General features: G+C 38.2%; 1 long non-coding RNA gene across 2 annotated transcripts in view; it reads left to right on the top strand.

Moving 5' to 3' along the window:
* Window positions 1–12540, top strand: part of LOC143673776 (uncharacterized) — a 134934-nt gene that overhangs the window by 107299 nt on the left and 15095 nt on the right. For both annotated transcript variants that reach the window (XR_013170639.1, XR_013170638.1), the window contains exon 4: window positions 8429–8534. This is a non-coding gene — a long non-coding RNA (uncharacterized LOC143673776). The remainder of the gene's footprint in view (window positions 1–8428; window positions 8535–12540) is intronic.

Below are 12540 nucleotides of genomic sequence, written 5' to 3'. Positions count from 1 at the left end.
GCTCAGCCTTTTGCTTTGGTTGTCCCCACTGCTTGTGAGAATATTAAGAATTCTCCACTTGGGAAACTGAATTTTCCCCCTTTCTCACCCTACCCCCAAGGGGACTTTGCAACTACTTTTTTATTCACTGTTCAAATCCTTCTGGAATTTATCAAGGTATCACTCTGGACAAACCTGCAAAATCTCATGCTCTTCTCAAGGTTCCATGTACTTATGGTGTTCAGTTAAGCTGTCCACATAAGTTATATAAGGAAATGCACTAGTCAAAATATAAATTTTTTACCAAATACATATTTTTTGTTTTAGTCTCACACATAAGTTAAAGTTTTAAAATATTACTTACCATCTATTTTCAGCACCCTGCATTATTGACATTCCTTTGTTCTTCCTCATGCAAAACATTTTTAAATTTGTACATTTAGTCACTATCATTATACACTCTAGGCATTCCTAGATTATACCATCTCAGCCTTTATCATATATCTTTCCTTCTGATTTCATTTGTGCCCTCAGGCTTCCTCCCTCTATCAATCTCACATTCAGCTTCATTCAGTGTTCTGACATTATTGTATTACAGTTAGATAGTATTGTGCTATCAATTTCTGAATTTTTACAATCAGTCCTATTGCACAATCTGTATCCCTTCAGTTCCAATTACCCAATATCTACCCTATTTCTATCTCCTGATGACCTCTGTTTTTAACTGAAATTATCCAAGTTCATTCATTAATCTTAGTTCATATCAGTGAGACCATACAGTATTTGTCCTTTTGTTTCTGGCTAATCTCACTCAGCATAATGTCCTTAAGGTCCATCCATGTTGTTACATACTCCATAACTTTATTCTGTCTTACAGCTGCATAATATTCCATCATATGTATATACCACATCTTGTTTAGCCACTCATCTGTTGATGGATATTTGGGCTGTTTCCATCTCTTGGCAATTGTAAATAATGCTGTGATAAACATTGGTGTGCAAACGTCCATTTGTGTCTTTGCTCTCATGTCCTCTGAGTAGATACCTAGCAATGGTATTGCCAGGTCATATGGCAATTCTATACTTAGCTTCCTGAGGAACAGCCAAACTGCCCTCCACAGCAGTTGTACCATTTGACAGTCCCACCAACAGTCAATAAGTGTGCCTCTTTCTCCCATCCTCTCCAGCACTTGTCGTTTTCTCTTTTATTGATAATGGCCATTCTGCTGGGTGTCATGGTCAGGTTCATGTGTCAACTTGGCCAAGTGGTGGTACCTGTTTGTCTGGTTGGTCAAGCGCTGCCCTCTCTTAAGCCTTGCAATAAGGGCATTTCATAGAATTAGATCATGATCACGTAAGCTGCATCCACAGCTCTTTCCATTTGTAATCAGCCAAGGGGAGTGTCTTCTGCAATGAGTGATGCTCAGTCTAATCCCTGGAAGCCTTTTAAGGAGGATTCAGAAGAGACAGGCTCTCTTCCTGCTTTGGTGAGCCTCTCCTGTGGAGTTCGTCCACACCCTCCATCAGAATTGTTGGCTTCACAGCCTGCCCTGCAGATTTTGGACTCTACATTCCTGCGGTCATGTGAGACACTTTTATAAATTTTATATTTGCGAGTTTCCCTGTTGATTCTGTTTCTCTAGAGAACCCTAATTAATACACTGGGTATGAGATGATATCTTATTGTGGTTTTGATTTGCATTTCCCTAATAGCCAGGGAAGTTGAGCATCTTTTCATGTGCCTTTTGACCGTTTGTATTTCCTCTTCTGAGAAGCATCTGTTCAAGTCTTTTGCACATTTTGTAATAGGGTTGTCTGTCTTTTTTGTTGTTGGGTTGAACAATCTCTTTATATATTCTGGATCCTAGACCTTTATCTGATATATCATTTCCAAATATTGTCTCCCATTGTGTAGGCTGTCTTTGTACTTTCTTGATGAAGCTCTTTGATGCACAAAAGTGGTTAATTTTGAGGAGTCCCCATTTCTTTCTTTCTTCCTTCAATGCTTGTGCTTTGGGTGTAAGGTCTAGGAAACTGCCTCCTATTATAAGATATTTCCCTACATTTTCTTCTAACAATTTTATGGTCTTAGATCCATTTTGAGTTAATTTTTGTATAGGCTGTGAGATATGGATCCTCTTTCATCTTTTGCATGTGGATATCCAGTTCTCTAGGCACCATTTATTGAAGAGACTGTTCTATCCCAGGTGAGTTGGCTTGACTGCCTCATCAAAGATCAACTGTCCATAGATGAGAGGGTCTATATCTGAACACTCTATTTGATTCCATTGGTCAGTTTATCTATCTTTATGGCAGAACCATGCTGTTTGACCACTGTAGCTTTGTAATATGCCTTAAAGTCAGGTAGCATGAGACCTCTGACTTCATTTTTCTTTCTCAGTATACTTTTAGCTATTTGGGGCACCCTACCCTTCCAGATAAATTTGGTTATTGGTTTTTCTATTTCTGAAAAGTAAGTTTTGGGGATTTTAGTTGGTGTTGTATTGAATCTGTAAATCAATTTATGTAGAACTGACATCTTAACTATATTTAGTCTTCCAATCCATGAACACCGTATGCCCTTCCATTTATTTAGGTCTTCTGTGATTTCTTTTAACAATTTCTTATAGTTTTCTTTGTATAGGTCTTTTGTCTCTTTAGTTAAATTTATTCCTAAATATTTTATTCTTTTGGATTCAATTGTAAATGGAATTTTTTTCATGATTTCCCCCTCAGATTGTTCATTACTAGTGTATAGAAACACTACAGATTTTTGAGTGTTGATCTTGTAACTTGCCACTTTGCTGTACTCATTTATTAGCTCTAGTAGCTTTGCTGTACCTTTTTCGGGATTTTCGACATAGAGTATCATGTCCTCTGCATACAGTGATAGTTTTACTTCTTCCTTTCCAATTTTGATGCTGTGCATTTCTTTTTCTTGTCTAATTGCTCTGGCTAGAACCTCCAACACAATGTTGAGTAACAGTGGTGATAGTGGACATCCTTGTCTTGTTCCTGATCTTAGGGGGAAGGTTTTCAGTTTTTCCCCATTGAGGATGATATTAGTTGTGGGTTTTTCATATATTCTTTTTATCATTTTGAGGAAGTTCCCTTCTATTTCTATCCTTTGAAGTGTTTTCAACAGGAAAAGATGTTGAATTTTGTCAAATGCCTTTTCTGCATCAATCTAGATGATCATGTGGTTTTTCTGCTTTGATTTGTGGATATGGTGCATTGCATTAATTGATTTTCTTATGTTGAGCCATCCTTGCATACCTGGGATGAATCCTACTTGGTCATGGTGTATAATTCTTTTAATATGCTGCTGGATTCGATTTGCAAGAATTTTGTTGAGGATTTTTGCATCTATATTCATAAGAGAGATTGGTCTGTAGTTTTCTTTTTTTGTAATATCTTTGTCTGGCTTTGGCTTTTGGTAGGAAGATTTTTGATGACTGATGACTCTTTTTACTTGTGATTGGTTTGTTGAGATCTTTTATTTCCTCTCAAATCAGTGTAGGTATTTCTTGTGTTCCATTAATTTGTCCATTTCATCTAAGTTGTCTAGTTTGTTGGAGAAGAGTTTTTCGTAGTATCTTCTTATAATTTTTAAAAATTTCTTCAAAGTCCATCGTAACAACCCCCTTGTCATTTCTCATTTTGTTTATTTGCATCCTCTCTCACTTTCTTCTTTGTTAGCATAGCTAGGGATCCATCAATTTTATTGATTTTTCTCAAAGAATAAACTTTTGGCTTTGTTGAGTCTTTTGTGGGTTTTTTTTGTTTCTCCAGAAGTTATTTCTGCTTAAATCTTTGTTATTTCTTTTCTATTTGCTTTGGGATTAGTTTATTCTTCTTTCTCTAATTCCCCCAGGTAGCAGTTAAGTCTCCAGTTTTTTCTTTTTCTTTTTTTCTAATATAGGCATTTAGGGCAATACATTTCCCTCTCAGCCCTGCCTTTGCTGCATCCCATAAATTCTGATATATTGTGTTCTCATTTTTCATCTCCAGAAATTTACCTATTTCTCTAGCAATTTCTTATTTGACCCACTGATTGTTTACAGAGTGTGTATTTAGTCTCCAAATATTTGTGAAAACTTTGGCTCTTTCATGGTTATTAATTTCCAGCTTCATTCCATTATGGTCAGAGAAAGTGTTTTGAATAATTTCAATCTTTTTAAATTCATAAAGACTTGTTTTTTGTCTCAGCGTATGATCCATCCTGGAGAACATTCCATAAGCAGTAGAGAAGAATGAATATCCTGCTGTTTTGGGATGTAATGACCTATATATTTCTGTCAGGTCCAATTCATTTATCACATTGTTTAGGTTCTCTATTTTCTTGATCGTTTATCTGGTTGTTCTATCTATTGAGGAGAGTGGTATATTGAAGTCTCTCACTATTATTGTTGAACACTTATTGTTAACTTCAGTTTTGACAATGTTTGCCTCATGTACTTTGGACTCCTTGATTGGGAGCATAAACACTTATGATTACTATTTCTTTTTGGTGAATTGTCCCTTTTATTTATATGTAGTGTCCTTCCTTGTCTCTTATGACATCCTTACATTTAAAGTCTATTTTTTCTGAGATTAGTATAGCTATTCCTGCTTTCTTTTGTTTACAGCTTGCATAGAAGATCTTTTTCTACCCTTTCACTTTCAGTCTATTTGTGTCCTTTGGCCTAAGAAGGGTATCTTATAAGGAGCATGTGGATAGTCTGTATTTTTTAATCCATTCTGCTAATTGATATCTTTTAATTAGTGGGTTTAGTCCATTAATGTTCAAAGTTATTACTGTAGAGGCAATTCTTTAATCTACTGTCTTATCTTTTTAGTTTTTATTTGTCAAATCTGTGTATTCTTTTCCCTCTTTCTCTCTTTGTCCTTAAGTTACCCTTACTGATACTCTTCAATATTGTGCCCTCCTCCAGACCTCCCTCTCCTGGTTTTTTTTTTCTTTCCTTTTTCAACTGGCAGAACTCCCTTTAAAATTCTTGTAGGTCAAGTCTCTTATTGACAAATTCTCTCAGCCTTTGTTTGTCTGAGAAGATTTTACTCTCTCCCTCAATTTTGAAGGACAACTTGGCTGGATAAAGAATTGTTGCTGGATGTATTTCTTGTTCAGGACTTAAATATATCTGACCACTGCCTTCTCACCTTTATGGTGCCTGCTGAGTAGTCCAAACTCAGTTTTATGTGGTTTCCCTTGAATGTAGTGGATTTTGCTGCTTTAAAAACTTTCTACTTCTCTTCAAAATTTTACCATTTGATTAATATGCATCTTGGAATATGTCTATTTTGATTTATTCTATTTGGGATTTTTTGGCTTCTTTGATCTGTATATCTACACCTTTTATAAGATTTTGGAAGTTTTTCCCCATTATCTCTTCAACTAATCTTTCTAGTCCTTTTCTCTTCTCTTTCTGAGACACTGATGATTCTTATATTTGTACTTACTGTTTTGTCTATCATTTTTCTGAAATCCTCTTCCATTTTTTTTTCATTTTTCTTGTCATTTGTTCTTTTGTGCATTTGAGTTCAATCATCCTGTCTTCTAGCTCACTTATTCTTTCTTCTGCCTCTTCAAATCTACTGTTGTGTGTCTCTAGTATATTTTTTATTTGGTCCACATATGTTTCTTCTGTGAGATTCACTATTTTTCTATTTATTCTTTCAAATTCACCTTTTTGCTCCTCTAGTGCCTTCTTGATATTCTCTGTGTCATTATGAATGTTCTTTATTGGTTTTTCCAAATTCCATGTTCCCTCCGGTGTTTTAATTTGGTCATTTGGCTGAACCATATCTACCCGAATCTTCATGTGCTTTGTGATTTTCTAATGTGTTTGGGGCATTTGTTTATCTTGATGAGCTTAATTTCCAAGTTGATTTCCTTGACTCATCTAAGGTTTTTTATTTGCTTGGGTTTGTCTTGACGGTCCCCTTTTGCACTTGGCTTGTCAGTAATTACTCGCCCATCCAAAGCTCAGATCTCAGGAGGTGATGCAATTCTACTTGAGGTTTATGAACAGAGGGTCTCCCTGAGCCATAACTTCCCTTCAGTTCCACTTCTCCTCGAGTGCCGTGGCCAGCTAAGCAAGATAGCATGGGGTGGGGCAGCTGTTCTCAGGGCCCAGCATGGCAGCTATTCTTGGAACCCAGTGGGATAGCTATTCATGGCGCTTGGTGGGGCAGCTGGTCCCAGCAGGCAGAGCAGGGTTTCTCATTCCCTTGGGGAACTAGCCTGCCATGCCCATAGAGGAGGGGCTCCAGCCTCCATAGCTTAGGAAACTTACATTTCTATGTGGGATCTCAGGCGTTCCACCACTCCAGACTGGTGTAGGATGTCTGTCCAATCACTGATGTCCCCCAAACATTTGTTCCATCCAGTTCCTAGCTATTTACTAGCTGCCCTAGAAGATGAAGTAAATTCCACTCCTCACTGTGCTGCCATCTTGCCCTGCTTCTCTATGGATACTTTTTAATTATATGCTCACTTCTTGGATCTGTGGACTTCTTATCCCCTTAGTGCCTTTTGAGACTCTTTCTTCCCTTGATTTCTGAGACCCCTGGTTTTCTCTCTACTTCTCTGTGTACTTCTACTGCTTCAGGCTTTTCTTGGTTTGCTCATCCCTTAAATCAATGCAACATCAGTGGGGATCTAATGTTTGCCAATTCCAAGTGGACCCTTTAAGTACCTTTGAATGGTTCCACTATTTCTCTTTTCACTCTGTAATGAGAATGGTATTCCCAGATGGGAGCTTGCTCCTTCAGCCTCAGTCCTAGGACAGTGAGGACACCTGGAGTTGAGCCAAATCAAACCCACAGCTAATATGTAACATCATTTGTCATTAGCCACTAAGACTTTTTTAAGCAGCATAGCCAAGCAAAAGCTGACTAGTAAAAATCTTCCCTTGTCTGATCAACCCTCTTTTCAGTGACCAGAAAGAAACTTTTTTGATCAGGCTGCCAAATAGAAATTTCTGCTCTGATGGATATGTTCTATATCTGTGCTGCCCCATGTGGTAGCCAGTAGCTACACATATTGACTGAGAACTTGAAATGTGCCTAGTGTGATGATGATCTGAATTTTATTTTAATTTTATTTCATTTACATTTAAGTACCACAGAGCTCCTGAAATTAACCATGTTCTAGACTGGACTTATCATTTCTGCCCTCCAAACCTTTCCCTCTTCCTGATTTGCCCTATTTTGGTGAATGGTATCACGTCTGTCTAATTGCCAAAGCCTCCATCTCCCCCAACCTCAATTGCCAGTCAGTCACCAGTTCTGTGGAACAGATTTTCTTGGTAACCCTCAAACTAGTTCCCTTCTCTCTAGGCTCACTGTCACAACTTTGCAGTTCAAATCGTTATCACAGGGTGATGCGAAGGTGGATCAGTGGCAGAATTCCCACCTGCCATGCTGGGGACTTGGGTTCGATTCCGGTGCCTGCCCATGTAAAGAATAAATCTGTATCCCATTTTACCGAAATTTTTACCAAAGACTTCTAATTGGATTTCCTGCCTCCATTTTTGCCTCTATTCAATCTACTCACACATTGTCAGAGATCTTTCTCACTTTTTAAAACTTTTTTTTATTGTACAGTATAATATATATACAAAGCAAAGAAAGAAAAAAGCAATAGTTTTCAAAGCACTCTTCAACAAGTAGTTACAGGACAGATTCCAGAGTTTGTCATGGGTTACCATACCAACCTCTCAGATTTTTCCTTCTAGCTGCTCCAGAATATAGGAGGCTAGAAGGCTTAAATATATTTTTATCACCATAATCGACTTTTTTCCTTCTTTTTTTGTGAAAAATAACATATATACAACAAAGCTATAAATTTCAAAGCACAGCCCCATAATTAGTTGTAGAACATATTTCAGAGTTTGACATTGGTTACAATTCGGCAATTTTAGGTTTTTACTTCTAGCTGCTCTGAAATACTGGAGACTAAAAGAGATATCAATTTAATGATTCAGCATTCATATTCATTTGTTAAATCCTATCTTTTCTCTATAATTCCACCATCACCTTTGATCTTTCCATACCTTTGTTTAGGTGTGTCTGGGCTATGGCCATTCTAACTTTTTCATATTGGAAGAGTCTGTCACTAATATGGGGTAGGAAGACAGAACTATCTGATGTTCTGGAGAGGCTGGGTCCTCTAGGTTTCAGGACTTATCTGGACCAGGGGCCAATCTGGAGGCCAGAGGTTTCTGGAAAGTCACTCTGGTGCATGGAACCCTTGTGGAATCTTATATATTGCCCTAGGTGTTTTTTAGGATTGGCTGGAATGGTTCTGGTTGGGGGTATGATAGATAGCAAGGTCTAACTGAAGCTTGTGTAAGAGCAACCTCCAGAGTAGCCTCTCAACTCTATTTGAACTCTCTCTGCCACTGATACTTTTATTAATTACACTTCTTTTCCCCCTTTTGGTCAGGATGGAATTGTTGATCCCACGGTGCCAGGTCTGTATTCATCCCTGGGAGTCCTCTCCCATGTCACCAGGGAGACTTTCACCCCTGAATGCCATGTCCCATGTAGAGGTGAGTCTTTCTCACTTTTAAAACACTTTATAGAAATATAACGTACATACCATACAAATCACTCATTGAAAGTGTTCAATTCAGTGAATTTTAGTAGATTCACAGAGTCTTAATTTCTGAGGGTGCTGCAACAAAGTATCACAAACTGGGTGTCTTGAAGAGGCAGAAATTTATTGTCACAGTTCTAGAGACTAGAAACCTCAATCAAGTTGTCAGAAGAGCCTTGCTTCCTTCAAATTCTGTAGAGCCGAATCTGCTCCATGCCAGCAAGCTTTCTCTTGAAAATGTACCTACGAATGGTGATTGTGAATAATGTACTATGAACATTCGTGTAAAAGTGTTCGTATATCTGTTTTCAAGTATTTTGGGTATATTCCCAGGAGTGGAATTTCTGGGTCATATGTAACTATGTTTAACCTTTTGAGGAACTTCCAGACAGTTTTTCACAGCAACCACACCACTTTCTATTCTCTATAAATGAGATTTCCCTCCACATCCTTATCAACACTTGTTATTATCAACACTTGTCTTATTGTTTATGGCCAACCAGGTGGGTGTGAAGTGATGTTTTATGGTTATTTCCAGAGATCTTTCTAAAATGTAATGGTCATCATATGTTTAACAATTTAAAAATCCTTTAATGATCTCTCATGGTTTTCAGGAAGTGTCCAAACTTCTTTGTAGAATGAGATGGAGAAAATTTAACTCGCTAGGATTCCTATAGACTTCCTAGGAGGCTAGATGGTAGAGGATGCTTACCATCAAGGTGACCAACTATCCCTTTTTACCCAGGATTTTCAGTGCTAAAACCAGGAATGATCCGAGCAAATAGGGACTTTCCAGGACTCATTTACCTTAAGGCCTAAGGGGCAGAAAAGGCCTAGGTAATATCTAGAACCATATTATTATGACATCCTGCCTTTTCATGATTTGCTTCTACCTGTATCTCACCAATCCTTCCTTTGAAATTTGTGCTCCTGCCATATTAGACTTAAGGCTTCTCATGGGCACCCAGCTCTTTCCTTCTCACCCTTGTGCATTGACAACACCTTCTACTGATGACAAATTCAGACAGAGAGATTTGACTGTAAGGAACTCAATTCTATAATAATTGAAAAACTTGGCCCAATCAAAACAACTCACCTCAGAACTTGCTGCCAAATCCTTCCATCAAAGTACTTTTTTTTCTTTTTTTGCATGGGCAAGCACCGGGAATCGAACCAGGTCTCCCGCATGGCAGGCCAAAGCTCTGCTTGCTGAGCCACTGTGGCCCACCCGCATCAAAGTAGTCTTGATAGCAGGAGTGATCAAACAGATATCCCTAGGAATCTGGCTATAACACTTCTCTTATACCCAGTGTTTTTCTTCAAAAATACATGCAGATTTTCTATGCTATGCTATAAAATGTTTACGCTCTTTAAAATAGAAAATAATTACCTTAAGTAATTATCAGTCAACTTATTTTATGTTTTCCCCTCAATTTTTGAGTAAACTTGATAAGTCTAGGAAAATACACAATATTGACCCTAGGGCTTTTCTTACCACCATCACAAGGACCCACAGTTCCAGACAAGATTAATGTCCTAATTTGAGACACTTAAATGGCACCCCCATTTCTGCTACATTTTTACCCAGGTTGTGATTGCTTTTAGATTCCTAAAGGACAAGGTTTAAGCCTGGATGTCCTGTTTGCCAAGTTTCCATCTCCATCATGGGCACTTGTATAGTTCTTGGTGAGTTAGTTGAGGATTGACTGATTCAGAACTTTAACAAAAATAAAACACAAAACTTTTCAACTATTATTGAGGTCACTTTAAAACTTTGTATCAACTTAACAAAAGTGTGCATGTACGTTGATATTGATGATTATTTTGCTAACAGAAGGCCCTATCAGTATCATCTAAAATCTAATTGCCTGTTCAGAAATACTCCAGGCGTCCCTGATTGCTCTGCCCTGGTACTCTTGGAATTCCATGGACAGGGTCTTTCCACATCAAATCTGCACTCACAGAAAGCATGATCCTTGGAGAACCCTCTGATTAATCTTTCTCCAGGTCAGACAAGTATAACGAAACAGGTCCTCAAAAATGTAGCTTGAATGATGTGAAAATCCTTACAAAAAATATATTGTTAACTTTTTTTTATTTTAATGCAGTTTTATTTGAGAATAATTTTAGGTTTATAGAAAAGTTGTAAAGATAGTACAGCGAGTTCTGGAATATGCTTCACCCATCTTCCCTGATGTTAACATCTTATAGAACCATGGCAGGTTCTTTGAGACCAAGAAATTAACATTAGTTAATAAGCTAAACTACCCACTTCATCTTTATAGGTTAAATTGGGATAAAAATACAAATTTTTATCGACATAAAGAGGAATTTGTCACCAGGAAAAAGGAAGAACTTTTTTTCCTATGGGATGAGCCCAGGAAAATATGAAAATTTACCTTCTAGTTCTGCCTTCAGCAGATCAGGACTAGATCAAATAAAGCAATGCTTCTCAGACTTCAGTGTGTGCATGAGTCACTGAGGATCTTTTAAAATAAAGATTCTGATTCAGTAGGTCTAGGCAGGTACCTCTCAAACAAGCCCTCCACCAAGCCTATGCTGTTGTTTCCCAGACCACAAGGATCCGAAAGGATCTGGAACAGCGCGGTCCAGCAGAGCTTGCTGCAGAGGTGAAAATGTTCTATAATCTATGCCAAGAGGATAGACACTGGCCACATGTGACTAGTACAATTGAGGAACTGGATATTTAATTTTCTTTCATTTTAATTAATATAAACATAAATAAATTTAAAACTACATTTAAACTTAAATAGCCACTACCATATTGCATAGCACAGGATTAGAGAGTTTTGCAATGAGAAATATTCTCTCATTCTCCAAGAGCTACGGTTTTAAATGCTTCCAAAGGACTAGAGAAAAAATAGGAAAGGAGGCAGAGAGAGATGGAGATCCATTTGCACATGATAATATTTCAACAAATATCAGAGCAGAAATGCCAATGGGCAGTGGCAGCAATCTGATGCATCACCACTGCCCAGTGGTCCAAAGGTGCTTCTTTCCATGACCAGGATGACAGAGAAGACAAATGATGGCAAAAAGACTTTTTTTTTCATTAAATGAGGATGCTGCAGTGTTGTTGACCTGAATTGGGGCTCTCCCTTTTGTTCTGCAGTGATATGCAAACATTGAAAGTGTATTTCCAGCTTGAACTGAGGCTCATTGCACAGTGACCTTGCTTAGATACCTTTTGTGCAGCAGCAGAAGAAAAGTGGGCATGCCAGCCAGAGCATAACTATCCATTCATCTACCCATCAATGCCTTTTGAGTCCCTTTTTGGCTCCAGAGAAATCATGGCAGCAGTTGAAGCTTGGCAGAAATCTATCCACGAAATGAGAGTCTGGCTTCAGAATCCAGTTTCAAACGTACCACCTAACGTTTTTCTCTGAGGTCATGCACGCTGAAAACCCAGCCTAGAAAGCTGACTTCAGCTGATCCAAACCTATTCGCAACCTCTTGTAATTCTTGGTTTGTTTCAATTCTGTAGACTGATACACAAAGTTTTCTGTTTCTGACCACTTTGTCATCTGAAAACCAAGGCCCTTACAAGAGGACCCACCCTACACATCCCCTCTCCACCCCAAAGCCACTAATACCATGAGGACCTTAAACTTGTGTTCAGTTTATATCCATAAAGTATGTCAGAGCATCACACTCTCCCCAGGGTTCCAGCATTCCATGCCAAGAGCAAGGGGAGGTGTCAGAATATAAAGATATTGAGTTAGTTTGGTGAAGGGTAGAAGGGTGTGGTAGAGTTCTGGTCCAGTGTGAACACAGGAGACATTTTTTAGATGATGATATCCCCTGCAAGAGGGATCCAGGACCTACAGGTTTACTTTAAGCACTCTCTAAAATTTTAAGAACGGTTGTACTCTAGAAAATATCTTATTGTAAGTGGAGCCTTCGTATGTGCACTCTAACTCCAGGTGCTATAGAGATGA

Source organism: Tamandua tetradactyla, chromosome 2, assembly GCF_023851605.1.
Source record: "Tamandua tetradactyla isolate mTamTet1 chromosome 2, mTamTet1.pri, whole genome shotgun sequence".
Classification (NCBI taxonomy): Eukaryota; Metazoa; Chordata; class Mammalia; order Pilosa; family Myrmecophagidae; genus Tamandua; species Tamandua tetradactyla.
This window is presented reverse-complemented; position numbering and strand designations above follow the sequence as displayed.